This window comes from Rhinolophus hipposideros (assembly GCF_964194185.1).
Source record: "Rhinolophus hipposideros genome assembly, chromosome: 4".
In the NCBI taxonomy this organism is placed as follows: Eukaryota; Metazoa; Chordata; class Mammalia; order Chiroptera; family Rhinolophidae; genus Rhinolophus; species Rhinolophus hipposideros.
Genome location: NC_138050.1, coordinates 107,396,797 through 107,422,779, shown reverse-complemented (window position 1 = coordinate 107,422,779; position 25,983 = coordinate 107,396,797). Strand labels below are relative to the sequence as shown.

Here is a 25,983-nt window from a genome sequence, read left to right as displayed (position 1 = left end):
GGCAGGAGTTAGGGTGTTGGGATAAACGCATGAAGTCTGGGAAGAGCACTGCTGGTTTTCACTCTGCGCAGCCTCGCCCCTGCCCGTGGAGACTGCTGTCCCTCATGCTCAGGTGACATCGTCCTCCTGGGAACCGAGTCTGTGCTCTCAGCATCACGGAGGACACGTATGCAGAGCGCTGTCGCTCTTCCGCCCACAAAGATCCGCTCGTCCTTTCAGGCCCGGGTACCGGCGTCCCTCCTGAGCACGCCTTTCGGAACCTGCGGTGTTTGCAGTGTGGGGAGCTTTGGCACAGGCAGGGCCACAGAAGAAAGCAGAGACAGACAGTGTTTGCGTCTGGGACACCAGGCTTTCCTCGCACGGCCCAATTCTGTGTCCTGTGTTGCAAATGTGGAGACAGGCTCAGTGAGGAGCTGGGAGTGAGAGAGAGACACAGAGGCAGCGACGTTGGAGGGACGCGGTCATGTCATATCTGCAGTGCGTGGTGACTGCTCAGCGACGACTCTGGACTTCTGGTCTCAGTGGCTGGGGACACGGGCGTGCCGGCCCTGGAACTGTCATGCTGGGCTGGAGGGGAGAGGAGAGCCTCCAGGGACACACGCACGGTGTGGGGAGGGTCCACGTCAGACACTGTCATCTGGGGACCCTCTGTGTGGAGCCACAGCTAAGGCTAGGTGGAGGAAATCCTGGGCGAGGACGTGGGCCAGGCTGGCAGAGCTGGGCTTCGGGCATCCGGACGCATTGGGTGTGACCTGGGAGGACGTGCTCAGTGAGTGGTGAGTGCAGTGTCCAGGTGACAAAGTGATGGGCAGTGAGGGGCATCGGCGCCCCAGAATACACTCAGTTATTGATTAAGCCACAGGTATCATTCCCAGTTGTACCAGATTGCACACTAGAGGACAATTCTTTAGTTACTTAAAAACATGGAAAACAACATCTGTGCGAGTTGCCTCATTACTCTTGTGGTTTGTCTGCGTACGTTACAGATCTGAAGCTTTCCTCAGGTATCTGACTGGAGAATATTTTCTTGTTCTGTGGGTTGTCTTTTCATGAGGAGTTTGAATTTTAGCCCTGAATAGAAATATAGTAAGTCTTGACATCCCGAGTTTCTTCTCCATTTCTTGCCATATTCACAGACTAGACACAGTGTCCTACCTCAGAAGTCACCTCCAGGCGACGTGTGTCCTTTCGTGCTGCCTGGAAGTCGGCTCCCTCTGCTGTCGCCCTGCCTGCTCTGTTGTGGCCTCTCCTGTTCTGCGGCCCTGGCTCTGACGCCTTCTGTGGACCGAGTGGCACATTGACCGTCCTGAACCTTGGCTTTGTCCGCGGCAGGGTGGCAGAGCAGTGGCACCTCCCGCGTGGTGCGTGTGACGGGTGGTCTCACGCATGCACGGCTGTCCGAGCCACGCTCAGCCTGTGCGCAAGAGGCCCGTGTGCACGTGCACTGAGGGGACGTGCTGCTGGACCGCTCTGCTCTCTTACTCCAGGAAGTGGGGACGGTCCGCAGTCAGCCTCGCGTTCCAGTGCCTGCCTCGTACCCCAGGGGCCTTTTCTGGAAGAGTTTATAAAGAATTTCTATGCAGTGACAGGAATCGCTTCTTTGTGGGGAAAATACAGCCCAATAAAGAAAAGCAGCTGTGCTGTTGATGGATGGGAAGGTGAGGGGGTTTAAGAGAATGATGATTCTTTGCTGTAAAGTGGCATCGTCTCAAAGGAAATATGCCATGAGGTTATTTGCCGGCGGTGTGTTTCTGAGTCCCAGGACCCATGTGAGTGAGACCCCCGCTGTCCCTAACTAGCCAGCCTCAGGCCCCCGCCGGCCGGCTCGCAGCTCACGGGCGGTGCCAGCATTTTCTTGTCCACACCCACTGCGGACCTGTGCGGACACGGGAGGGCTTTCCACGCAGACGCCTGCTTCCTTCACTGTCCGGTTCCCTCTGGGGCTTCGCACAGTGCATCTCCTTAAGGAAGAGGTGGGAAATGAGTACCTGTGGTTTAGCTTCCATTTCTGTCCTGCTTTCAGAGTCATTTCTTTGGGAAACAAGATCTCTTGTTTGCTTTTAGTGTGGCCCGGGGCCGGGGCGCAGTGGTAGGTGTGGCACACAGAGCAGATCAGCATGTAGGGACAGTCCCCTCGACAAGCAGACATTGGTGGACCTCGAGATGCCTGTGGAAGTGAAGTCTGATGTTCTGGGTTCCAGTTCCACCGTCACCCCCTCTCCCATCCCTGCGTGTTCGTCACCTCTCATCACTAATCGGGTTACAGTGGAGAGGAAGGTCACGTGGGCAGTGCCTGCCCGACGCGATGCCTGGCACAGATGGGGCTTTCCTTTCTTTTGGGTGGCTCGTTGTCCCAGCGTCCCTGCAGGAGAACATACCGAATGCAAGGCAGTTGTAGCAGCAGTTCCCTGGTACTTTGTTCAGTGGCTTCACACGGGGTCTCAAATATGCTGTGAGCACCTGCCCCCACATTGTAGCAGGGTCATTTATAGGGGCTCCTGTGGGTGTGCTGTGGATACCACAGTGGAGAGCCCTGCACTGAGACTGACAGTCGTGGGCGCTCATTGAGGTGACACAGGGACCCTGGGCAATGACAGCTTTGTTGGCCTGTGTCCTTGTGTGTGGGGACAGGAAGGGGACAGGTGCCTGAGGCCTCCCGAGGCCAACCTTCTCTGTCTCTGTGACACTCAGTGTGCACGTGAGCTAACCAGCATTGTCAGCGAAGAACACATGCCACACGCTGCCAATGCTGTCACTGCGGCCGCCTGACAGGACGGGGCTCCCCGTCCCCGACGGGGCTGGCTGGCTTGCTCAGGGCGGAGGCACGACTCTCGTCCATGGCCGCAGACGAGGCCACTGCGCTGGGCCTGGCCTCTGGCCCGCCAGGACTGCTCTTAGGCAGGGCCTGAAAGCCAGTGAGGATAGCACTTAATGGACGTGTCACCACCCAGGAGCGAGAGTGTGAAGTGTGTGCCAGCCCGGCAGTCTGTGGGCCTCACGTGAGAGGGACAGACAGGATCAGGGAAAACGTTTTTATACAGAAAGCCACCATCACTGTGTCACATTGTGTTCTTGTTTGGTGTTTGGCTCACCACGCGTTGTGTGTTAGCGATAAAAACAAGTAAGCAAAAGCAGCGTAAACAAGAGTCCCAGATTTTCCTCTGTCATCGTGGGGACGGCCTGCCTTGTGCTGCATGCGTCCGCTTTGGTCACCACTGAGCGTCTGATCAGGGAAGGTCACCGAGTGCTGGGCCAGACCTCCAGACGTCGCTGCCTGTGTGCCGCTGTGACTGCTCAGCCGGAACAGGACAGACGCTAAATGTCTGGGACACACGTCCACATACACCCTAGGAGGGACGTAAGCGGATGTGTGCAATGTGCTTTGTGGTGCGCACAGTGTTTCCACCTTCTTTGCTGGGAGAGCCATGTGCTGAAGCCACCGATGGGTCATGTCATCGTCGTCATCGTGCGGCCTCACTGTGATCCTCAGGGCCCTGGCGGGGGCTCAGGGGACAGGTCAGAGGCCGCGCTGCTGCTCCTGCCGCTCTTGCTCACTGTGCCCACTCCTCCCCTCGGACCCCTGCTGTATGGACCGTGTGTAACCCCAGAGCCCCAGTCCCCAAGTTGTGGACGGCCACAGCAGCTGCTGCACACGTGTCCTGGTTGTAGCAAAGCACGCGTGGGATTAGCAGGGCCGTGTCAGAGCTGCGAACTTCCCTGCTGCCCAGCTCTGGGGTGAGTCAGGTGACGAATGGGGAGACATTTCGCAGAGAGAAATGATTTTGTTTTGAAGGAGAGTGGACCAATAAACTCTATACAGGATTTTTATTATTTATAAAATGGAATTATATTAAAATTCAATGTAAATCTTGAGAACAAAACATCCTGCAAAGGTAGAGATAGTTAATTTCCCTGAAACTTGACAATTTCTTAAGGGAAAAGTATTTTAAAATAACTCTGTCCGGCCTTATTTGTGTGTGTGCGTCCTGTTGGTTTTTTGTGTGTTTTGGCTTGGGTTCTGCAGATGGGAGTGAGGGAGCGTGTTTCTCACAGACAGGAAGCACGCGGCTCGCTCCAAGTCTCCTCGCTGATTCCTTGCCACGAGCTCCCAGGTGTCTCAGCGCCTGGACCCGACGCCCTTGCTGTGCTTTCCTCTCAGACAGCGGCCTTGGTGGAATAAAGTGTGCGAGTATGATGCTTGTCAGGGCACAGGCAGCAGGTTGGGAAGACTCAGCTGGGAGCCTGTGTCCAGCCCAGCGGGCACCTGCCGCCCCCGAGGCCCCAGTCTTCCGGGTGACCATCATGTGAACTACGTTTCACTTCAGGTATTTCAGTCCCTTAGCTCACGTGGTTTCCCAGTTTTCTGGTCTTAAATGCTGCAGCGTTTACGTTTCAGATGTAGAGGGAAAATGACAACTACAACTCTCCCAAGTGACAAGACACAGCGGAGGGTTCGATGAGCGGGAGGTGCCCGACTGTTGGTCAGACACGTCATTAGGTGGTTTGCAGGTGTGCTTGGATTAACTCGCGCCCCAGAGGAGGAAGTTCACTTCATGAGCAAGTGCTTGGTTTGTTCTCCCGTCTCCACCTCCCGTCTTTTTCACCCCCCGGACATTTCCTGCTCTTCCTCATCCTCTTCGCCACCCTCGCTGCTGGGCTCATGGCAGGAGGCTGGCTGGGCAGGTGGTATGGCTCCCATGGTGTCACGAGTGGTTGGGCACAGGGAGGCGTCTGTGTTTTCCTGATGTTTTTTCTCAAGGACCGAGGAGGCGTGGGTGACGGGTCATGCTGCCCGGGTCTCGCCCTGCAAATCCCACGCGTCCCCACTGCCCTCCCCGCTTGCTCCTATACGGCTCAAGTCTGTGGCACTTGGGAAAGACCAAACCTGCCTTCAACCCGCGGACGTCCGGCAGTGTCCTGCCGTTCACCTTTCAGCAACCTCTTGTAGAATGTTCGTCCTGGAAGCTCAGCCTGCAAACACCAAGCCAGACCACCTGCTCGTCAAGGTGTCAGCTGCCTGGACTTCCTGTCACTTGTGGCTCTGGCTCTCTTTCCCATAAAGCTACGCTCAGTTTCTCTGCTGGAAGTGCATAACAAACCTGCTCCCATTTAGAAACTCCACTTGCTGTTTGAATGGCTCTCAGTGCTACTTCCAAGTGATTGCTGTAGCGGGCTTCCAGTACATGGTAAGGAAAAGATAAGCAGATGCCCCCCCAATTCAGCTGCTAATGCCCAACTCGCCCTGTGACTCTGTTTGTACGCGGAGTCAACAGTATGCCTGGTATATGTTAAAGGAGTTAACGCTTGTGGGTGGCTGCAGTGAGATTTGTCACAAGAACTTCTGGTCCTGGATACAGCTGCTAGAATATGGAAGTTGCAGAATCAGCTCGTGTTAGAAAACCTCCCGAATGTCCAAGACTGGCCTTGGTCTGGTTGACACGCTGACACAAATGTCCCTTCCCCGTGGCCTTCAAGGCCTCACGTGTTGGGACTTAGAAGCATACAATTATTTTCTGTCCCTAATATTCTCATCTACTCAGTGCCCCGTAGTACTCCGACCAAAAAGTAGGTACGAAATCACCCTCCAGGTGTAAGATAAGTTGACAAATACAGGGTTTAAAAGGACATGGATTTAGGTTCGGGGTCGCTGTAAGGCTAGACGCAGCACCCGGGATTGAAGCCGGGGAAGTCTCTGGGCAAAAGGAACTTCCGTTCTTTTCTTTGACGCTCTGGCTGACGCCCAGCCTGAAATCCTTTTGTTGCCTGTAGGCCTTAGTTTCTCCTTCGCTATTCATTTTACATAAAAGACAAGAAATGTGATCTTCTTCTTTGTTTAAGATTTATTTGGCAACAGAGTAGTCAAAAAACTTCCTTACGGATCTTAGAGCAGAGGAGCCGCCTGTGGGCAGTGCCGGCCTCCCGCGGTCCCACCACTGTGTGGCCACAGAGGGGAAGGTCTGAACTCATCCTGCCCTATTCCAGAACGAAGAGCGAGGTTACCACTCCGGACCTGCAGGGCGGGCAGTAAGTGCGACGGTGGGCAGCAAACACTGCCCGGCCGGGACGCCGTGGAAACGCCGGGCGTCCAGCCCCGTGAACGGCGTTGAGGGGTGGGGTAACTCACACCTGCCGAGGTAGCTCCCAGTCAGTTTCTAGTTCCCCGCTATCTTCAGCCCTTAAATAAAGTGCTCATCCCTCTTTTAAAAATAATTCCTTACAGGTCTCTTTTCAGCCCTGACCTGGCTTGACCCTCTGTAGCAGTTGACATTACAAGGCCATACATGTCCCCTTCTCTCCTGGCTCTTTGTTCTGGACTCATCACCGTGTGCCTTACTCCCTAGGCCTTTGCAGATCTCGGGGCAGCACCACCCTCCTGGGTCCTGGGCTGGACAGCTGGGCACGTTTCCCAGGGACCCTCCAGGAGGCCACCTTATGCTCCCACCGAGTCCTGCGCTCTAGTGTCACTTCCTGCCTGCGCCGATGGCGTCCCCCCACGTCACCCAGCCCCAGCCCCGGGTTGTCCTGATGCTTGTTTTTCTTGGGACCATCGAATGGCCCACTTGTTGCCCCCCTGCCCCTGCTCCTCCCCACTCAGCTCTGGCCTCTGTCCCCCGTGCGGTCTGTTCACACCCCTCCCCCAGCCAAGTCATTGCCACGGGCATAGACCCCACCTTGTCACTCTCCAGTTTAAAACCTGTTGGTGTCCCCACGTTGAGGGATCCCCCTCGAGTTCAGCGTGGCAGGCTGGCGTCTCCATCCCTGCTTCCCCTCCTTCTGGACGAGAACTGCCCGCACGCGTCCTTGTCACACCAGGCCACACCTCCGGGCCAGGGAGTCCTCTGGGCGTCCAGGGAGGTGGGACCCTGCCTGCTGCCCCTCCCCCCCGTCCCCATGCCCCCGCGGCCCCGATGTCCCACTGCGGCTGTTTGCTGGTTACCACAGCAAGTCCAGTGTGGGCGTCTCAGTAATGCCTGTGCTGCTGACTTGTCCTGAGGGTTTCTCGCCTCCGCTGTGGGACTCCACCTGCGGCTGGTGGGAGGAAGCACCAGAGTGTTGTGTCCATGCCGACGTTCTTACGTTAGCCGGATGCGGCACAGCCCCAGACACCGTCTTCCTCTACACCCAGGCTCAGTGCGGGGACTGTGACCATGGGTCTCCTGTGCTGCCGACTCAGAACCGTGGATGCGAGAGACAGAGGCCCGCACGCCTGCGCGCTTGGCTTACAGCTTCAGGGTTAGTTCCACGGCAGCAGTGGAGTCCAGCGGCTATGGCTCAGGGCCCAGACCTGCAGGCCCCTGGAGGTCCCGCTAAGCAGTGGCTCAGGGGCTTTGAAGGGGGTCCCTGCGGCACCGAGATGCTCTTGTCATGTAGGAAACTAATTTTTGCCGGTTATTTTTCTGATACTTTGAAACACAACTGAATTATAATTTACATGTAATCAAACATAGGTTTAAAAGTTCAGTTTGAGTTTTGAGGAGCGTGTTTGCTGTGTCATCCTGCAGCCCGCCGCCTCCCCACCCCGTTCCCAGACAGACGTCCTCGTTCCATCGCTGCACGTGAGTCCCTGTAGGCTTGGTGTAAGGCTGCACGTGGAACTCTGTGCGAAGCTTCTCAGTCGTCTCCATGACTTGGGAGGTGTCCACCTGCTACTTGTATGAGTGGCTCACTCCTTCTCACCAGTGACATTTGTGTATGTGACTACCGGGCACTGGCCTCCAGCCTGTGGGGACTAACCCGCTAAGGTGCTTCCGCGGGATTGCGTCCTGCACGCAGCCTGAGGCCGAGCCCCAGAGCCACCGTCCCAGGCAATCTCAGGTGGCTTAGGTGTTTGGTGCTCAGGTTTTCTTCTCCCGTTCCTACCACCTGATGTGTATCCTCCTTATATTTTATTTCATTTTACTTTAACTTTGTAGCCTTGCGAGATATAACTGGTATGTAACGCTGTAAGTAAAGGCTGTGGACATGATTTGATACACGTTTCCTCTGCAATGATTACTGCAGTAGGTTAGTTATCAGCTCACCTCACAGAATTAACTCTGTGTGTGTGTGTGTGTGTGTCTCTAGGACATTGCAGATCTCCTGTCTTAGCTTTGAACATACGACACATAATTGTTTGCACTGTCACTGTGCCGTGTCTCAGGTCCCCAGTGCTTCCTCCGCGTTAGCTGGAGTTTGTACTGGCATAGCCCCAGCCCTCCCCCCAGCCCCTGGCAACGTCTTTCTTTATTAAGCACCTTCTTAATGGACATTTTTGAAACTCTCGTGGAGACTGTCGCTCTACGTTTGTTAGCCTCTCAGGAATATTTATATTTTCACATAGCCTCAGCCAAACGAGTGAGTCCATAAGTGTGGAACAGACACCAGTCAGAGAGCCGCGTGGCCTTTTTGCTTTTGGTGTGAGAGCCTTCCTGGTGGCTGAGGTGACAGCACACTGGTGAGTGTGTTGGTGCCACCACTTAGCCACGCGCTCTGATGGTGGACCCCGTCTGGAGATGTTCGCCTTTTTTTTTTCTTGTTTTGGGGAAGGGAAACAGGACTTTATTGGGGAACAGTGTGTACCTCCAGGACTTTTTTCCAAGTCAAGTTGTTGTCCTTTCAGTCTTAGCTGTGGAGGGCGCAGCTCAGCTCCAGGTCCAGTTGCCGTTGCTAGTTGCAGGGGGCACAGCCCACCATCCCTTGTGGGAGTCAAACCGCCAACCTTGTGGTTGAGAGGATGCGCTCCAACCAACTGGGCCATCCGAGAGGCAGCTCACCTCAAGGTGCCGTGTTCAATCTTAGTTGCAGGGGGCACAGCCCACCATCCCTTGCAGGACTCGAGGAGTTGAACTGGCAACCTTGTGGTTGAGAGCCCACTGGCCCATGTGGGAATCGAACCAGCAGCCTTCGGAGTCAGGAGCAGGGAGTTCTAACTGCCTGAGCCACCGGGCTGGCCTGAGATGTTCGTCTTTTGATAAATAATTTTGGAGCAGACTCAGCAGAGTGTGTGCTTACTGTGCCTCTCACGGTGACCCAGTGGCCACACTGGGACCCAACAGGCATTGCCCAGGTGGTTTTGGTGTGAAGCTGTAGCTGGAAGTCATGTCTGAGCTGCAGGGTCAGAGTCTGGGAGACTGTGGGATGTCAGAGGTGATTGGAGCTGAACCTCCCTTAGGGGGTGTCAACCACAGCGTGTCAGGAAGCTTTCCGGAAGACTCCGCGTTCCTTCAGGGCTTGTCCTAACGTGTCCTCTTCTAACACCTGTGCTGCCTTCAGCGCCGAGCGAGAGTTTGGATGGATGTACCCTGGCCTCTCAGATGCGATTGCACACTTGGGCGGACTCGGTCTCTGAGCGAGAACGTGCTCCGTCTCCAGTGTCAGCTGGGGTGTTGGAGGCAGGGTCCCGAAGCCCCTGTGCTCAGACGGCAGCAGACAGGACCCCGCAGTGTAGGTCAGGTTACCTGTGACACCAGGCTGAAAGAGCCGTCCTCCTCCGTGTGTGGACTGCCAGCTCATTCTCCATTGGAGAGCACTGGGCTTTGGTGTCTCAGGAAATAGGATGTCGGCAGCAGCTCACACGACGGTGCAGCTGTGTCAGGTGTGGTAACGTACCTGTCAGGTGCTGGAACAGCGTCTGTCGCTGTTTTTCTCCACGTCGTAGTTTCAGAGTCCACAAACATGTCTGTAAGTCATTGAACAAACGAAGAGGAGTACATGAAATGGAAATATTTTATTGCCTTAGATGCACTTTTTTTGGTTAATGTGAAAACCAGCTTCGACTGCATAAGACAACTGTTTGGTGGGAGGAGTGTGGGTGGGAGTGGGGTGCATTCATGAGGTGCTGTTATTTTTGTGAGGCACTAGGGTTTTGATTTGAAATAGTTTAAGATCCATCTACAGTTGTTTGAAACATTTTTTTGTTGAGTATCAAATAAATCTTATAGTAATTTTGTAGTTAAATGCTTTTACCTCTTAAAAGGTGTTTCAAACTATATGTTGCACAAGAGAAAACCAAGTCTAATCATAGTTTAGTTAATAGTTTTTCTTTTATAGTTTGCATTGGTGGATTTTAGGATTTCTACCACATGTTTGCGTAGTTCTTTCAAATGGAGTTCGTAACACAAATGCTAGCCATGAGCTGCTTACTACTGATGTAATCCCCCCTTTCCCCTAAAGGAAATGGCTGACACCTATTTCTGTTTAAGTCCCAGGATGGCTGATACATAAGAAACCAATCTCAGCGTCAGCTGTTTACAAATAGCGACTCTTTCAGGTAAAATCACGTGAATCACTTTTATAAAACACCCCAGTGATCCCTTGTGGCGTCGGTTCAGCCTGCTTTGCCGATGCCTAATCAGAAGTGTTCAAGCCCTTTATCATTCGGGGTGGTCACGGCACACATAGAAACGCTGGTGGAAGCAGCCAGCAATGATGTGTCTCCCGGAGAGTTGGTCATGGCGGCCAGAGGACATGGAGAGCTCCGGAAAGGCGGGATTTTGTGGTGTCCAGCAAGGCACGGCTAGGCTCTACCCCGCCTCTCCTCCCTGTTCTCTGTTGCTCTAAGGTGGGCAATCACGTCTCTGGAACCAGACCCAGAGAAAACCAAGCACAGACAGCCCTTTAGGGGAGTTCCCGGAACTCGGGCACTGAGTTCTTTGGGCCCCATGGCCCGTCCTGCTCCAGCGCTGACAGCATCTGTGGGATGGCAGACGCACCCAGGGTGACTGACCTCTGAACTGAGGGCAGCGCACTTTCCCTTTGCCTTTGAGATGCAGGCCCGCCAGTCCCCCAAACACCCCAGGTTGCTTTTCGGGTCATCTCTGCTGTTTGGGAGAGAGCACAGCTCCTCTGGCTGCGGGAACGGACCCTGACTGGGGTTTGCAGTCTTGCTGGCGTCTTGCAGGGCCAGCTTCTGTGCGGTGTGCCAGTCCAGAGCCGCAGGAATGTTCTGTGAGGGCCTGAGGGCTGGCAGGCACAGTCACACCGTAAGTGGGTTGTGTCCACGTCTGCTATGTGCCTTCGTGAGTGAGTCTGCCGGTCCGCAACGAGCTCCCTCCTGATAGACACCGTTGTCGTCCACCTGGAAGCAGAGACGGGCCCTGCAGAAGGCGTGGTGTGTTCACACTGTTCTGAAAAGAACCTGCCGTTAAAAGAGCTCTAGAGTTGAATCCCCACAAGGTCATTGCAGCCAGACCCCGGCATTGCTCAGCGTGACACCCAGGCCCCAGCCTGGCAGGCGTTAGCACAGTTTACCGTGAGAGGCTGCACGTCGCGCATGCCGGCTACGTCTGCCGCTCAGGTGTCCACCTAAACGTTCCTGCCACGAGCTTCCCAGAGCTCCCTCGTCACCTTCCCAGTGTTACACTGTTTTACATCGTTTCCAGCATTTCTTTCTGGAACCTTTCATAGACCAGGAATTGGTCCAAAGATGCTAATACTCAATGTGGACAAGAATTTGTGTTGGTAGTTATTAACTGCTGTTTTCTCCAGCAATGGGGAACAGTTACGTAAAGTGTCGCATTCATGTGGTGGGCTTTCATTCATTGTATGGCAGTTACCCAAGAAAAACAACAACAACCCACAGGATTCAGAATAGTATGCTCACAATTTGTGAAAATATTTCATGATTTTTGCTACTGATTCAGCTCAGTTTCTGAGTAAAGTTTTCATAGACGCTTCATGCTTTTGGAGATTTATTTTTCAGATGGAATGGTCAGCCCCCATTGGTTCACATGAAAAATGAATCCAAATACTGAAATTAGTTCATGAAAATTACAAATAAATTTTAAAGTACTCTTTAAATACTAGAAGAGCTGCATAATTTTACTTGATATTTTTTCCTTTTTAATTTATCTTTTTTTAAAAATGAAAAGTAATGCATGTTATGACCTTGAACCAACATGGAAAACTAAAAGAAGATAGCAGATGTTCACCAGAACTCCTACCGCCCAGGTATAACCATCACTGAAACTAAAACCATACAGTGCAAACTTCAGAAATACTTTATAAATGAGATTGCATTCTATGTGATATTTTTTCATAGAAATATAAAACATAACTATCTGATTTTAATGAAAGTAAGAAACGGATGTGAAACTAACATCATTGTTATGTTTCACTAAATGTTTCTTCATCCAGTACATGTAATTCCTTCAAAGGCTGTCTAAGAATAAAAAGAAAAAAATTGAAAACAAGAATAGTGTTTTTATATTTTGTCCTGCATTCTTCGAGACCACAGAATTTAAGTGTGTGTGTGTGTGTGTGTGTACGTGTACACGTGCGTATACACACACTTCTGTAAGTCTTTTGGTCGGAGTCTACAGTAGCTGTACCATTAACCCAGCCCTGCCCCAAGCTTTCTTTGGCCTGTTTTATGTGGACTCAGTGCTCACCACCACTCCTTTTATTGTGGCTTTTTCATCTTGGCTTCATTATTTTGATCTCTTGGTGGGTTAATTTTATTATCAAGTTGTTTTTTTCAACATGGGCCATGGGTTTTTATTTTATCATTTCCTTTCTGGATGAGAATGCTTGTCTTTGCTCTCATTGTCAAAGGAAGGCTTGGCTGATCTTAAATTCTGGGTCACATACTTTCTTTCCTTTAGAGATCTTAATGTACTAGTCCATTGTCTTCTAGCACTGAATATTGATTGCAATAATTCTCGTACTGTGGGTTTTTTCACTTACTGTTACAGGGGCTAAATTCTATTACGGAGCTGACATCCTCTTGAACGCAGGTACGCAAGTGCCGTGGTTCCTGAATTACTCACGTTGGAAAAGGACCACTTGTGGCCTAATGTTTGTCTGAAGGATAACTTAGCTGGGTGTAAAAACCTTGGACCACATTTTCCTGTAGAACTTCTGAAATTGAACGTTTCTCTAAAGATGTATCACACCAGGTTCATTTCTTCCTTTGTGACTACACAATTGATAATTAAAAAAAAATGTACCTAAATCTTAATTACACAATCAAGATATTTCTTGGTATCAGGTATTGTGTATAAATTTATTTAGAATATTATATAACCTTTCCAGTTTTTTTTAAGTGATTGGATTAGTTCTTTCTTGAGACAGCCTTCTGGAGTTCAGCTGTGTGATCTGGGCTCAGCTGTGCCGCTCTGCTGTAGGCCTTTCCCTGCTTGCTTGTGTGTCTGCAGTCCGGTGGGTGCCCTGGATTTAGCGTGGACTCCGTCATCGATCTGGTGACTCACAGGCTGTCAGCGTGGGTGCCTGCGTTTCTTCCATGTGTCCTCTATAGCAGAGTAACTCGGGCAGATGTCATCCATAAAATGGTCCTAAGAGAGAGAAGGGAGGCTGCAAAGGTTAATAGTGTCAAGTCATGCTAACTGATCACGGAAGAAGAAGATTTGGCCCCACAGGGCTGTGTTAGATTATAAAGGATCCTTTCAGGGACTCTCCTCCCCAACTCCTGGGATCTGGGTTGGCCATATGATTTGGTTGTATCCACAAAATGTGGCACATTGGGGATCATGCTTCCCGGAATTTGGTCATTTGGGCTCAAATAGACTCTTATAAACTTCTTTACAGATGCATGGTGTTGCTGCCTAAAGTTGAGAAATCACCGGAAGAAAGCATGGAAATTGTGCCAAGTTTAAGCGTGATACAGGCTTTGGGGGCAGCTGAGCTTGAAAAGCTCATTGGTGTCTCCTGTGCCTCGTGTTTCTTAAAACAGGAAATGCAGGAAACAAAAGAGCTAATGAGAAAAGTAGTAAAACAAAAACTGTTTGAAGAGAAGAGTTCAGGACGTCCTGACAGAGCGTTCCCGTGGACTCAGCACCACAGGAGCTTAGAAGAGATGACGTGATCACCGCGTGAGCATCTGCCAACCATGTTCAAAGGAACAGAAGACACGTTCGGATTCATCTGCCCAGTAAGTCTCAGATCACAGCTCGTGGCAAGTGTGTCCAGATAAAATTTCTTGAGGCTAATTTAAACTTTTTTTTTTTGAGGCTAACTTAAACTTTCTACACCCACCAGTAGATAATGTCCGTAGTGATTTCTTCTTGATCCTTCAGTGAGTAAGCCGACGTGTACGCACGAGGATCTTGACTTACATTGCATCTCATGTACCCTTCCGTATATGTTGAGCATTTGTGGACAGACTTAAGAAAGCACTTATAAAAAGGGAAGAGCACAATGTGGCACACCGTACGATTTCTGAGCCTAGTTCTCAAGAGGGCTTGTAGCCTCTTCTCTTCTTGAATGCCTTGCCGTCAGCTTTTAGTGGTGTCTTCATGACAGACACTTTCTCCTACTTTATCTCTGAAGTTACTTTGTTTCCTGTTTGTTTCTGTTTTCATATGATGTTGTTTGTTGCATTTTCTCCTTTAGCCAGATCAGTTATCTTTATCATGGATTCTCTTTTTCCATCCTATCTATTATCTTTTCTCTAACTTTTCTGATCTCATTTCCCCCTTTGATTTCAAAGTGGTTATCTCAAATCTGTCAAGAATTTTATTTTAACATGTATCTGTTTTGACGGTTGCTAGTCCTGACTTCTTAGCTTTGTGATGGTTATATTTTAATTCTCAGTTTAGTTTTTTATCTCTGCAGATTTTTTTGGGAGGAAGGAATTGCTTTTACTATTACCTCCTCATTTAATTACGATCAAAACAAGGATGTGCTGGATATAACTTCTTACTCTTGTGTGTACCCAAAAGCCTGATAACTGAATATTATTTCAACCAGAAGCCTGCTGAGCAATTTTTGAACAAAAACATAATTTCATGTAATTTCCATATGTTTGCTTTAATGTTTATTATTTTTAGGCCATTTTTTGACAACAAAATATTTAAATAATATTTACAATTTTTCAGAACTCTCACCTATGCAAATTATTTTATGGCATGATACCATTATTAATCAAAATGCTTTTGTTTGTAAAGCACTCTGATACTTAAACTGTTGAGAGAGTATATTGAACTCTCTAAAGTAAGTTATAAGAGGCAAAACTGGGGGGGGGAAAAATGGACCGTTCTTAAGGATCAAACAGAAGTAATATTTGAGAATGAATGCAAGCATCAGTATTTGGTAGTTTCCAGAATAATGTTGAGGCTCCAAATTGCAGGTTTATGAGTTAGGCAGTGAACGGTTCATCGCCTCTCTGTTCTCTAGAGTGTGGACCAATTTAAATCTCCCCTCACATTTTTGTCGCGATTTCAAGAACAAGAAGCCAGGAAGAAATCCTTTGACTCAGAAATGGAGAGCAGATGTGGGATGGGAAGCCCTGCAGGTGGTCTTAGGCTCAGCAGCGGGCCTGGTGTGGGAAGTGAGGGCGTGACACTACATTTGGGCTCACAGGATGATCACGAACCACGTAAACGAATTCCCCTGAAAGGTTCACCTCCCTGTGCAACATGCCATGCTGGCACTCACCGCTCATTCTGGTGCCCGTGCTACGTTAGGAAGTAGATTTTCTCCTTCCACCCCCCCCCCCAGCTCGTGCCGCTGTCCCATTTACACATGGAGGGTCTGAAGTGCGGGGGGCTGGACCGCCAGCCATGGCTGTAGACTTAGCAAAGGCTGAGGCTGGGGCTTGTTCCTCGGCTGGCAGACCCCAGAGCTCTTCTGTTTGTCATCTCATTTGAAAAAAAAGAGCGTTACACAAATGGGACTTTTCAAGCATATATCCAATACTTGTGTGTGGTCCTATGACCTCTGCTGTAATTCAGGGGAGAGAGGTCTTCTTGAAATAGTGACAGTTAACATGTTTACACCCATGCTGAGAAAATTATCTACAAGAAATGAAACACTTGCTATTAAAAAGAGGCAAGGTTTAATAGAAGACCAGATTTCCGTGAGCAGATACTAAGTAAGAGATGATTCCGTGCTGCGCGTGGAGTAGCTGCCGTGCACACGGCCCTGAGGCGGGCGCCTGGGAGGTATGGGGAGCGTGGCTACTTCGCCTTCTGGACACAGTAGGTGCAGGAGGCTGTGGCCAGCGGTGTCCTCTGGGCTGTGAGCCCTGGGGGGCTGTGATGTGAGGCACAAAGCCTGAGTCCAATTCCTTGTGTCAGTGTCCCGTCGACTCCTAAGTCAACTGCCACTTGTAAAGGGGACAAGAAAGGGACACACAACAGTAAAAATGGGAAGTCATGAACGATGCAGGGTGCTTGACAGGAAGGACCAGCTAGAGATCATGACGGGTGACAAGGGTGATGTTTGCTGTGGGTCCTGGATGGGGAGGGCCCATCCTTACAACGCCCAGGGCACAGGTACACGTGTGCCACACGTCTGTGCAGCTGCAACTGTTAAACCGGTTCCCATGCTGTTAAGTAACGTGTGCCTTCCCAGTGACCTGGAGCACAGGTGTTACTCTCTGAGGGCTGTCCTGGCTCGCAGTGTGGCCACGGGTGCGCAGACCCAGTCCCCGAGCTGGTCCCTCTACGCCCCTTTGTCCCCCATGCAGGGGCCTTGTAAGTGCTCACAGGACCTGCCAAGCCACACCCCAAGTCACCCCAAGTGGGCCTGCACCTCCAAACAGCCAGCTCTCCCCAGTCGGAGGGGGATCCCGGGTGTCCTGTGAGCATGGCTGTGGGGTGGGCACGAGAGCCAGCAGCAGGCCTGTCTCCGTGTGAGCAGGTACATGTGACACGCCTGCCGTCATGTCTCCCCTCCACCTGGCTGCCCGTGCCCCCTCACCTTTGGTCATTGTTTGTGGCTGCTGGTTTTGGGGGTGCCTGGGAGAGTCTGCGGCACGTTCCCCATCCGTGGGTGATCAGCCAGCTCGGTGAATGCTGTTCAGACGCCGTAGTTTACAGGCTGCAGAGGGACGATGGAACGTGTGGGGTGTTTCTTCAGGCCAGTCACGTGTAACACACCCGTCGCTCCTGCTTACCCACAGCTGCGTGCAAACCCACCTCAGCACAGAACTCGAAACGACAGCCACCACTCAGTGCGTCCAGTGACTGAGGGTGGCCTGGCCAGCTCGTGGCCCTGATGGTGGCCTTGTCACGCTCCTGACCCTCACTCCCAGGCTCCCCCAGGGCTGGCGGTGGGCTGTGGACGGGCCCTGCTGCTCCCCGCGACCCTAGCGTGGCTGCTTCTCAGCGGGCCCACTGGCGTTCTGTTGAGACCACTTCAACTGGTCTCAGCTGTGTTCTTGTCACCACGTTTTATTGAAATTGTCTTTTTATTTTGTTGTGCTCCCTGTCTGCCCCCCCAGATTATCCATTTTCCTGGATTTCAAATATTTTACACCATTTTTTATCCCTACGGTGGTGCCTGTCACATAATAGGTTCCCAGGACATGTTACAACAGAATTGACATTAGGCTGTTTATAGTTTCTGGCTTTTAGAATATTAAAACCATACTTGCTAATTTCTGAATTCCCATTGCATGTGCACTTGTGAGTTGCGAGTTGTGTTCAGCGTTTTGCGTGTGTGCTCATGGGAGGCCCGGAGCAGCACTGATGTAGGAAGCTGTGTGGCTGGGCCATCCGTCAGACACTGCGCGGCGGGATTATAACCGGACCATCATCCCAGGCGGTGTTTCTGCCTCCAGTGCTGCTGGGCTCAATGCTGGGATTGTGTTGAAGAGGGACCACGGGCCTGGGTGCGCTTGACCGTGCCAGGGGGCATCCGGTGCTCACTGTGGAAAGGAGATGAGAACAAAGCCTGCGGCCCGTTAGGCGCCCGGTGACAGGTCCTGCTGATTGAGCGCGGCCCTGCTGTGGCTCAGCGGACGCGCTGGGCTCCACGGCCCCCTTCTGCGGTCCGTTTGTGTGAAGTAGGGGCCTCGGAAGGAATAAGAGAACGCCACGAAAATGCGAAAGCAAGTAGGCGGGTCAGAAGCAGCGTGTGGGTGGGAAGGGCTGTGAGGCCCACGGGCCTGTCGCTTTTCAGGGAGCCTGTGTCCTGCGAGCTTCATGGGTCCACGTCCTTTAGTGGCACGTCCTCACAGGTTCCTGCGCGTCCATCCTTTTGAGTGGGACGCGCTTGTGTTTCTCTAACTTATATCCAGTTCTTAGGCCTTCAGGGGACCTGACCTGGGGGGAAACGTTCGGATGAAGTGATCTGTGATTTTTCAGAAATTCTATTTCGGCCCCAATTTCCTTGCTTGTAAAATGGAAACAGCACCGTCGTTAGCAAACTCCCAGCAGTTGGGCTTGGGCGAGGCCCAGGGGAGGCACGTGGAAAGCCTGCAGCAGGCTGCGTGTCCCCAGGGCACCAAGCCAAGGTCCCTTCCCACTGAGCGGCCACCTCGTCTGTCTCCAGAACCATGTCAGTCCTGTGAGTGCCCCTTGTGACCCAGGACCGCGAGGGCGTGTGCAGGGCGCCTTCATGAGACGCGCCAGACCTCCAGTCAGTTACTTGGTGGTAGTGACGTAGCGTTTTGAATTTTCACAGAATCTGGGATGTGTGCAGAATGACTCTCCACGTCTCCTTAGGGGACATACCTGCCCTTGGCCCTTGAGATGGTTAATTTTAAATAAAACTTAAAAGCAACATATAACTGTAGCTCATTTAAATTTGGTGAAATAAACCAGGGTCGGTATTGGCATTTTGTGCTCCCGGTTTTCCTAAGGCCCGACACTCTCAAGCTCATCATATAAAAAACTATCTTTTTGTTTAGATCTTGGGAGTTCTGGAGGCCAGGCCCTGGTCACCGAGTCACTCTGCTGCTTTGAGGGGTTTTGGTCAGACCCCTTGTCACGCTCCTGACCCTCACGCCCCAGGCGGCCAGCGCAGCCGTGAAGGATCGTCCTGCAAACCTGCCAGCCTCTGTTGCCAGCCTGAGGCCTGACACGTGTCCCCGCAGGCACGCAGTCAGCTGAGGCCCAGGCTTTCTCCCCTCAGCAAGCACGCTGACGCTCAGGCAGCCAGGGCCCTCGGGTTGTGCGGGGCCGGGCGGGTCGCATGCCCAGCTGCCCCTTCCGACGTCTCTGTATGTGGTGGCTTTGTGTGTCCGTCTCAGTGTCTGGTTTTCCTCACATTTTTCTTCTCGCCCTGTGGCTGTCAGTATGCTGAGAGGTCCCGCCTTTTTAAAAATTGGGCCACATTCTGTCTGTGGTGGATGAGGAAACCAGAGAGCGATGACTAATAGTAACGTGGAAATAAACCACAAGTAAGCTAATGAGACTTGTGGGCAAATGCACTTGACCCTTCCTGTCCCTCTGGGACCTGGGACCTACATGGTGGGTGCGTCCTACTGTCCTCGGGCCCTGCAAATAGGCCGACAGGTGACGTTTCTGTAAAGTCTGCAGGACGGGTGGCAGGCGGTGGTGGGGCAGCTGCCTGCCCTCCTTACGTAGGACTGTGCACATTTCTTGTTGTCCTTTGGTCCCCTGGCGTGAAGGGTCCTCCGAGACCCTTGCTGCTCCCCGCGACTGGGACGAAGCTCCGATCACCTCGCACCTGAGCCTGGAACGGCCACAATGGTCTCCTTGTCTCGTTCAGGACTTAGCGGTCCTGGGAGTTCACCGTGTCTGAGTGGCCCCTCGATGGAGCCATGCTCCTCCCTTGTAGAGCTCGGGGCGCAGACCGCAGGCAGGGTCTCTGTGACCTGTGTCTGCAGCCTGCAAACTGGACACAGTGAGACGTCTGCACTGACTTGCTGTGGGGAGTCATGCTCCTAGCTGTGTGGCCTACACAGATGAAGCTTGTCACGCCTGCCTGCTTTGAGCGACTGCTTTCCACTGGGGTCTGTTCGCCTGGTCTGGCCACCCTGCTGACTGGGGCACAGCTGTTAGCTGGCACCTGCAAAAGCAGGGCGTCCTGGAAGGCAGTGTCAGGGTCCATTGTGACGTGCCTTGTGGTAGGAGGCCAACAGCTGGTCCCTAGACGGCAGGTGTCTGCTGGACTCCTGAGGGCTCCGGGACCGTGCGGGCTTGGTCCCCACTGGATTGCTGCTTGTGTGTGACAGTGACAGTGAACCCTCAGAGGCAAGCAGTCCGCCTGGAATTACGCTTTAAACAGGCATGCGCAGAAAATGGAGACCACTAGGCGACAAAGGGAGCACTTGCCATGAGAACCCAGGTCAGGCCGAGGAGACGGCTGGCAGGGCCTCCAGCCGGTGAGGTGCGTGGTGGCGGCGGGTGGACCTGTGGCGGCAGCTCCACCATCCTTGCTGGCCTCTGACGGGTGCGCTGGAAATGGCTCCTGGGATGCTGGAAAGAGACAGGCGTCTACCACGTGGCCCCAGAGCTGGAAGCGGGTGCAGAGTCTGTGGGTTGTGGGGCGGGGGCTGGGATATACACGTCTCTGAGGCCTGAGCGCCTGTCTGCTGGGGATGCTGGTTCCAGTGGTAGCTGGGGTTGTGGGAAGGACAGGCTCTGCCCTTGAGGAATCAGTCATCCGTGGGAGCGGCCACTGTGTCTGTGGGCAGAGGACTCGGCCACAGTGACACACAGCAGAGAGACAAATGCGACGGTGAGTGACAGCAAAGGCCACCAGAAAGTACTGCTGGGGACACCAAGGGGGACAGGGTGTTGGGGCCTTTCCCAGGGCAGGTTGGTGTGTCCTCGTGGATTTACACCAGGTGTGACGTGGAGCCAGAATTTAAACATGTCGTGACCAGGTGGTGATTGGCCAGCATTTCTGTTGCTTGGCAAAATGGATCACGTGAGTTTCAGGCACTGCCCGGGTGCCTCATGCCTCTTCTGCCCAGCAAGGTCCTGCTGCCTTTGGTGGGGAAGAAAAGCAGCCGGGAAATCATTAGAGGACGGCTGTATGTCAGAGGCTTCTGGGATGCGGTGCAAGAAAAGAGGTAGCAGGAGAGGAGGAATCCAGCTCGCTGGCAGGGTGTGTGTGTGGTGACCCGCGGGGCTGCTTGGGTCCCATTTTCTGTGAAGATGCTCGTGGCCTGACTCCAAACACACCCGGCAGCCCCGGCTCTGTCCACAGCCAGGCTGCTGGTTGCCTGCTCTCGATGGTAGCTTCCTAGCCAGCGACAGCAGGTCTCAGGCCGGCTACACCCCGGGTCCTTCCAAGACTCAACAAGTTCAACGTGCCTTCAAATAAAACCCCAGTGGCTTCACATGTCACTCACTGTAAAAACCTCAGTCCTGAGAGCCCGCGAGCCCACAGGGTCTGCACCCCCAAGCACCGGCCCCCTCAGCTCCAGGCACAGTGATTTTCCTGTGTTGACCTCGGGGACGCTCCTGCTGATGGTCCCCTGTGCACTGAGGCCACCAACCCGACCGACCCCCGTCGTCTCCTTTCCTGCTTCCCTGCCAAAGGCTCAACACACATCTTTCTCCTCTTCTGTATCCACCTAATCGTAAACATTTATTTTGTCTGTTGCTGCCCTCACGAGGACGTCAGCTTGTGGGACGGCTTTTGTCTGTTCACTGCTCTGTCCACATCTGGCAGCATGCTGACACACAGTAGGTCCTCAGTAAGGACTCGCTGAAACATGGGTGTGAGGGCCCTGGCAAACGATGGAAGAGCTCCTGACTGACGCCCAGGCCGTCTGCAGAGCATGGCCGTGGCGGTCCCAGGAGTGAAGGATGCAAATGCAGACCCTTTTAGGATTTAATTGGTGAAGGGAGTAGGTGAGAGAATGCAAGAAATGTGCTGTTCAAGTTTATCGAAGATTTTTCTCTTAAAAATAATGAAAAGCAACTCAGCAGCATGAGAGCTGTCCAGTTACTTGTAAATTAGTAGTAAATAGCATGGAGCCGGGTCGTGAGTCACAGAAAGTGATTTTGTTTGAAGACTAATGTGGGTTTAATCACCTTTATTTCCCAACTGCTCTCATCGGTTGTTCCTTTAGCCGCACTTGGGGGAGGGGATACCCATGCATTTAGAGACATTTGCTTTGCCGTTTCCCATCAAGAATGTCACCACATGCATCCACTCAGGTGCACGTTCCTTTTTACCTCGAGGCGGGAAGTCTTTCTTCTTTTGACGTAAATTTATGACCTATATCCCCCCAAGTCCCCAGCCGCTGTGCGTTTGTGACTTTCCAGGTTGGGTGTGCATGTACATAAATGACTAGAGAGGCCCAGTGACAGTCACTTCAGCGTGGCTCCCTGCTGCGCTGTCACATGGGGTGTGGGGCCCAGAGTCCCATGGAGATGCTGGCTGTGCTGCAATGGAGGCGCTGCCCACCCACAGCCGGCCAACTGCCCCGCCCACTGCTTACTCACTGCTCTGCTCACAGCCCAGCCCACTGCCCCTCCACCCATTGCCCCGCCCACTGCCCCGCCCACTGCCGACTAACTGCCCCGCCCACTGCTCACTCACTGCCCCGCCCACTCCCTGCCCATTGCCCCGCCCACTCCCTGCCCATTGCCCCGCCCACTGCTCACTCGCTGCCCCGCCCACGGCCCAGCCCACTGCCCCGCCCACTCCCTGCCCATTGCCCCGCCCACAGCCCAGCCCGCTGCTGCCCGCTCGGCCCTCTCCCAGTGGGGAGACTTCTTGCGGGGCCTGACGCCTTCTCACCGGTGCCTGTGTGAGGTCTAATGTAGCCTTTCCTCTGTGCTGGAGACCCTGAGGCCCTTAGAGGTGGCTGATGGGCCCTGTCCAGCTGCGGAGCACCGTGCATAACTCAGTCTGAGGCCCACCTGCCTGGTTGGCGTGGCCGCTGGAGACGGTTTTGCTGGAAATGGTTCAGCGCCTGAGCCGCGGGGCCTGGTCTGCAAAGTGTAGCCTCCTCACAAGGGTGGGTTTACTGAGAGTGTCTGCAGAGCATACAGACTGCTCAGAACCTGCCTGCTGCGCCCTCTACATAACCCTCAGGCAGTGACATTACCACCTCCATTTTGCAAAGGGGACACGGGCTCGCAGAAATGCAGTGACCATCCTCTGTCATGCAGGATGGAAAGGAGGTGGCATCTGAGCCTCCTTCCACCCACAGCAAATCCACTGTGCTCTGCTCTGCGCCGGGCCCCTGCTTGTTGTCGTCAGTGCTGGCTCTGGAGCGTGCCACGTTGCGGGGACAGGCTCATCTGCTCACTCCCCCTGTGCCACCAGAGAGGGCCGAGCTTCTCTCCGTGCGGCCCCACCTGTGTGCACACGGCAGTGTCTTCCCTTCCTGCTCGACAAGGTGTTTAACCAGCAGAGTGCATTTATTTACTTGGGCCACAGAATTTGGAGAAATTGGGTACAAACCATGAGCTTCGACTTGGGCTATGGAGAGGGGGACACGGCGTGACCCGAGACCGATGGGCGCCGTCCACCGTCCTGGCATGGCTCTCCCACCTTGTGGTCTCGCCTCGTTTTTCCTCCATGGAACGAACAGTTGGAATTAGAGATACTCCTATGTGCTCTCTCACTTTAAAATTCAATGTGCTTGTGATATGAATAAGTGATTTTTCTCAAGTATTAACGAAAGGTAGAAAAATGGCAGTAATGCTACTGTTTGAGGCACAATTGGAACTCAAGTTTTTCAGGAAATACGATAAACTATAGAATTTTCAGAATGAGATTGATAAGAGACTGACAAAGTTATGTGCCTGTCATTGATAAGTTATTTCCCATTTTAGGATAAATTCCCATAAACACGTCCAAGGGGAAAGATTGTTGAGGGTGCCATCAGTAACTTGCTAAAGACACCGAGTGCCTGTCTGCATTTTGCAATGTGAGGATATTATCACCTTCGTCATCTCTTAGGTTACTGGGAAAGCTCGTGGTGACATTGTGGGTAGTATTAAACCGTGTCCAGCAGGAAGGCTCTTTGTGCCTCGGGAATCTCGGCGTCTTCAAATGTATAGCACCCCCTTTCCCCTGGCTTGCTCCAAAGCGCTCCCCATAAGGCTAGCCCAGCGAGAAGAATTCCGCCAGCAGGAGAGCCCTCCTTCTAAGGCCTGTTTATTCCACAGGAGGACAGGGCTGAGCCATTGTGTGTTAATGTTAAATGTATTGTGTTCTTGTGTCTGTTTCCATAAACAGCACTTACTTGGGGATGGTAGAATCTATAGAAGAGGAAGATGCTGTGGATTTCATACTCCCCATTTTGAAACACCACCCTCGAAGCTTTTCTGTGGTCACCTCCTGTGGGGACAGAGTCCCAGAGAGCAGTTTCCAGGCTCTCGGCCTCACTTGGGAAGGTGCTGGCTCGGGTAGTAGATGGCCGTCAGCTATTACCAGTTGTCTATTAGCCACTAATATAACTGCCGTGGCTACACTAGTGGGTTGGTTGGTTGGCAGAGAAGCAGACTGCGGATTGCGGCTAGCAAGTGGGGTTAGCAAGCATGGATGGCGGATTGCGGATTGTGTGGATGCTACTTCCTGTGTCTCCATCCTAGCCGCCAGCGAGAATATAGTGGTGTGACTCCCCCATCTATGGCTCCGTGGGTGTTCCTTTTTGGCTTCACCATATCCTGTGTTCTTATGTGGGGAGCGGGACCAGAGACCCTGCATGACCTCTCACGGTTCACATGCAAGCACAGACATGTGCAGGGACACACATGTGCAGACACACGTATGCTGTCCGTACACTGTTAGAGGACAGGCGTGAGTTTGTGGTATGCAGTTTTCACCCACTCTGAAACGTTAATCATAAGTAGAGCCTTGCAGAGCTTCTGGGCTCTCACACTGCCTGGACTCATTCCTGCGTGGTGTCCACGGCACACGCACGGCGTTCTCCTTGCAGCCCCCTGCCCTGGGTGTTTGAGCTGCTGCTGACTTCCCAGCATTGAAGGAGACAGCATCTGAGCGCACAGCGGTGAGGGTGCCTCATGTTCTCGGGAACTCGTTTAAAGTGCAGATGCTCCGCGGTGGACGGATGGGTAGGTCTGCCAGTGCGGTGAAGGACCTGCTTTTCCATTTTCGCGAGCTTCCCATGCAGGAGACATGGGTCCTGCAGCCTGAGGGACGTTGGCCGGGCCAGGCCGGGTGCACAGGCCTGGGAGCAGCTGCCTCCAGCTGCAGGGAAGGCTCGGGGGCCGCCAGCTGGCGTGACAGAGCAGCAGGGCTGTGCCCTCTGCAGCGCTGTCGCCCTGAGGGCCAGGCCATTGTGGCAGTGTGCCCCGGGGCAGGCGGAGCGTGGCCTTGCTGTTGGGACGGGCCGCAGGTCCTGTCAGCACAGCTTGTTTTACTCAGACGTGGGCTGTACAGACCCCTGGGCACTTGTGGGTGTCGGTGGAATGTGGGAGCAGAGGCACAGATTTATGAATCCAGTGCCTGCGGTGTAAGATGGCGTGTGGGGACTGTCTCATTAAAGTGACACAGCAGGGTACATACGTGGTGGTCACGTGGGAGAGGGTCACTAGTGCCACGCGTTCTGGGAGTTGGGGGCACTGCAGCTTTGCACCAGCAGCAGTCATCCTGACCGCCTCTCAGCTTAGACCTCTCTGTTCGTCTCCCGTGAGTCCCTCCGCACTCAACGCGGTCCGGCTGTGGCCCCCTCACCTCGGAGCTGGCACAGCTAGGGAGGCCTTTTGTTTTTAAGGGCTACCATGCTGTGAAGTCATGAGAGCAAGCGAGCTTGGCCGCGTAGTGCGCACGTGCTCACCTTGGGACGCCCCCGGGACGCAGAGGGTGCAGCCAGCGCCCACAGCACACACAGTCGGCGAGGTCACGGCACACGTCCCCTCCTGCTTGGGCAGCTGTGTTGGATGCCAAGCTCCCGCCCTCCCGTGTCATGGCCGTGGACACACGGGCACCACCTGGGAGTGGCGTCCGTCCCTCGGCTGTCGCGTTGGTCGGCCCCCACGTCAGTCCACCACTGACCATCCAATGGCTCCTTCAAGGTCGACGTGTCCCCCTGCCTTCCTTTCTCTTCCTTTTCACTTCATTTTCTCATCCCTTTACTTCTTCCTTCCTACCACAGGTACCAGCATGTATTTTCATGAGGTGCCAAGTGCTGCGTGATGTCAGAGTTATGTGGCCTGTGCTCCCTGACTTTGAGCCCCAGGCGACAAAGTCCTGTGTAAGGCGGTTTCAGCATGGACTGTCCTCGGGGGAAGTCCCACTGAGATTTTGAGGGGGGTCTGGGGAGCGGGGGGAGAAGCAGTCTGGGTAAGGGAGAAGGAGTCGGGGCTATCCGGCAGCTCGACTGCTGACAGGGCAGGGGCGTGAGGAAACACTATGTGGGGA

General features: G+C 53.1%; 1 protein-coding gene across 4 annotated transcripts in view; it reads left to right on the top strand.

Annotated features, from left to right (window-relative positions):
* DLGAP2 (DLG associated protein 2) overlaps positions 1-25,983 on the top strand; it is a 434,439-nt gene that overhangs the window by 120,913 nt on the left and 287,543 nt on the right. Inside the window, exon 1 of one of the 4 annotated variants that reach the window (XM_081045534.1) lies at positions 13,696-13,867. The exons of the other annotated variants lie outside the window; for them this stretch is intronic. The gene's annotated coding sequence lies outside the window, so the exon portion shown is untranslated. Of the gene's footprint in view, positions 1-13,695; positions 13,868-25,983 lie in introns of those variants that run through there. 4 annotated transcript variants of the gene reach the window in all.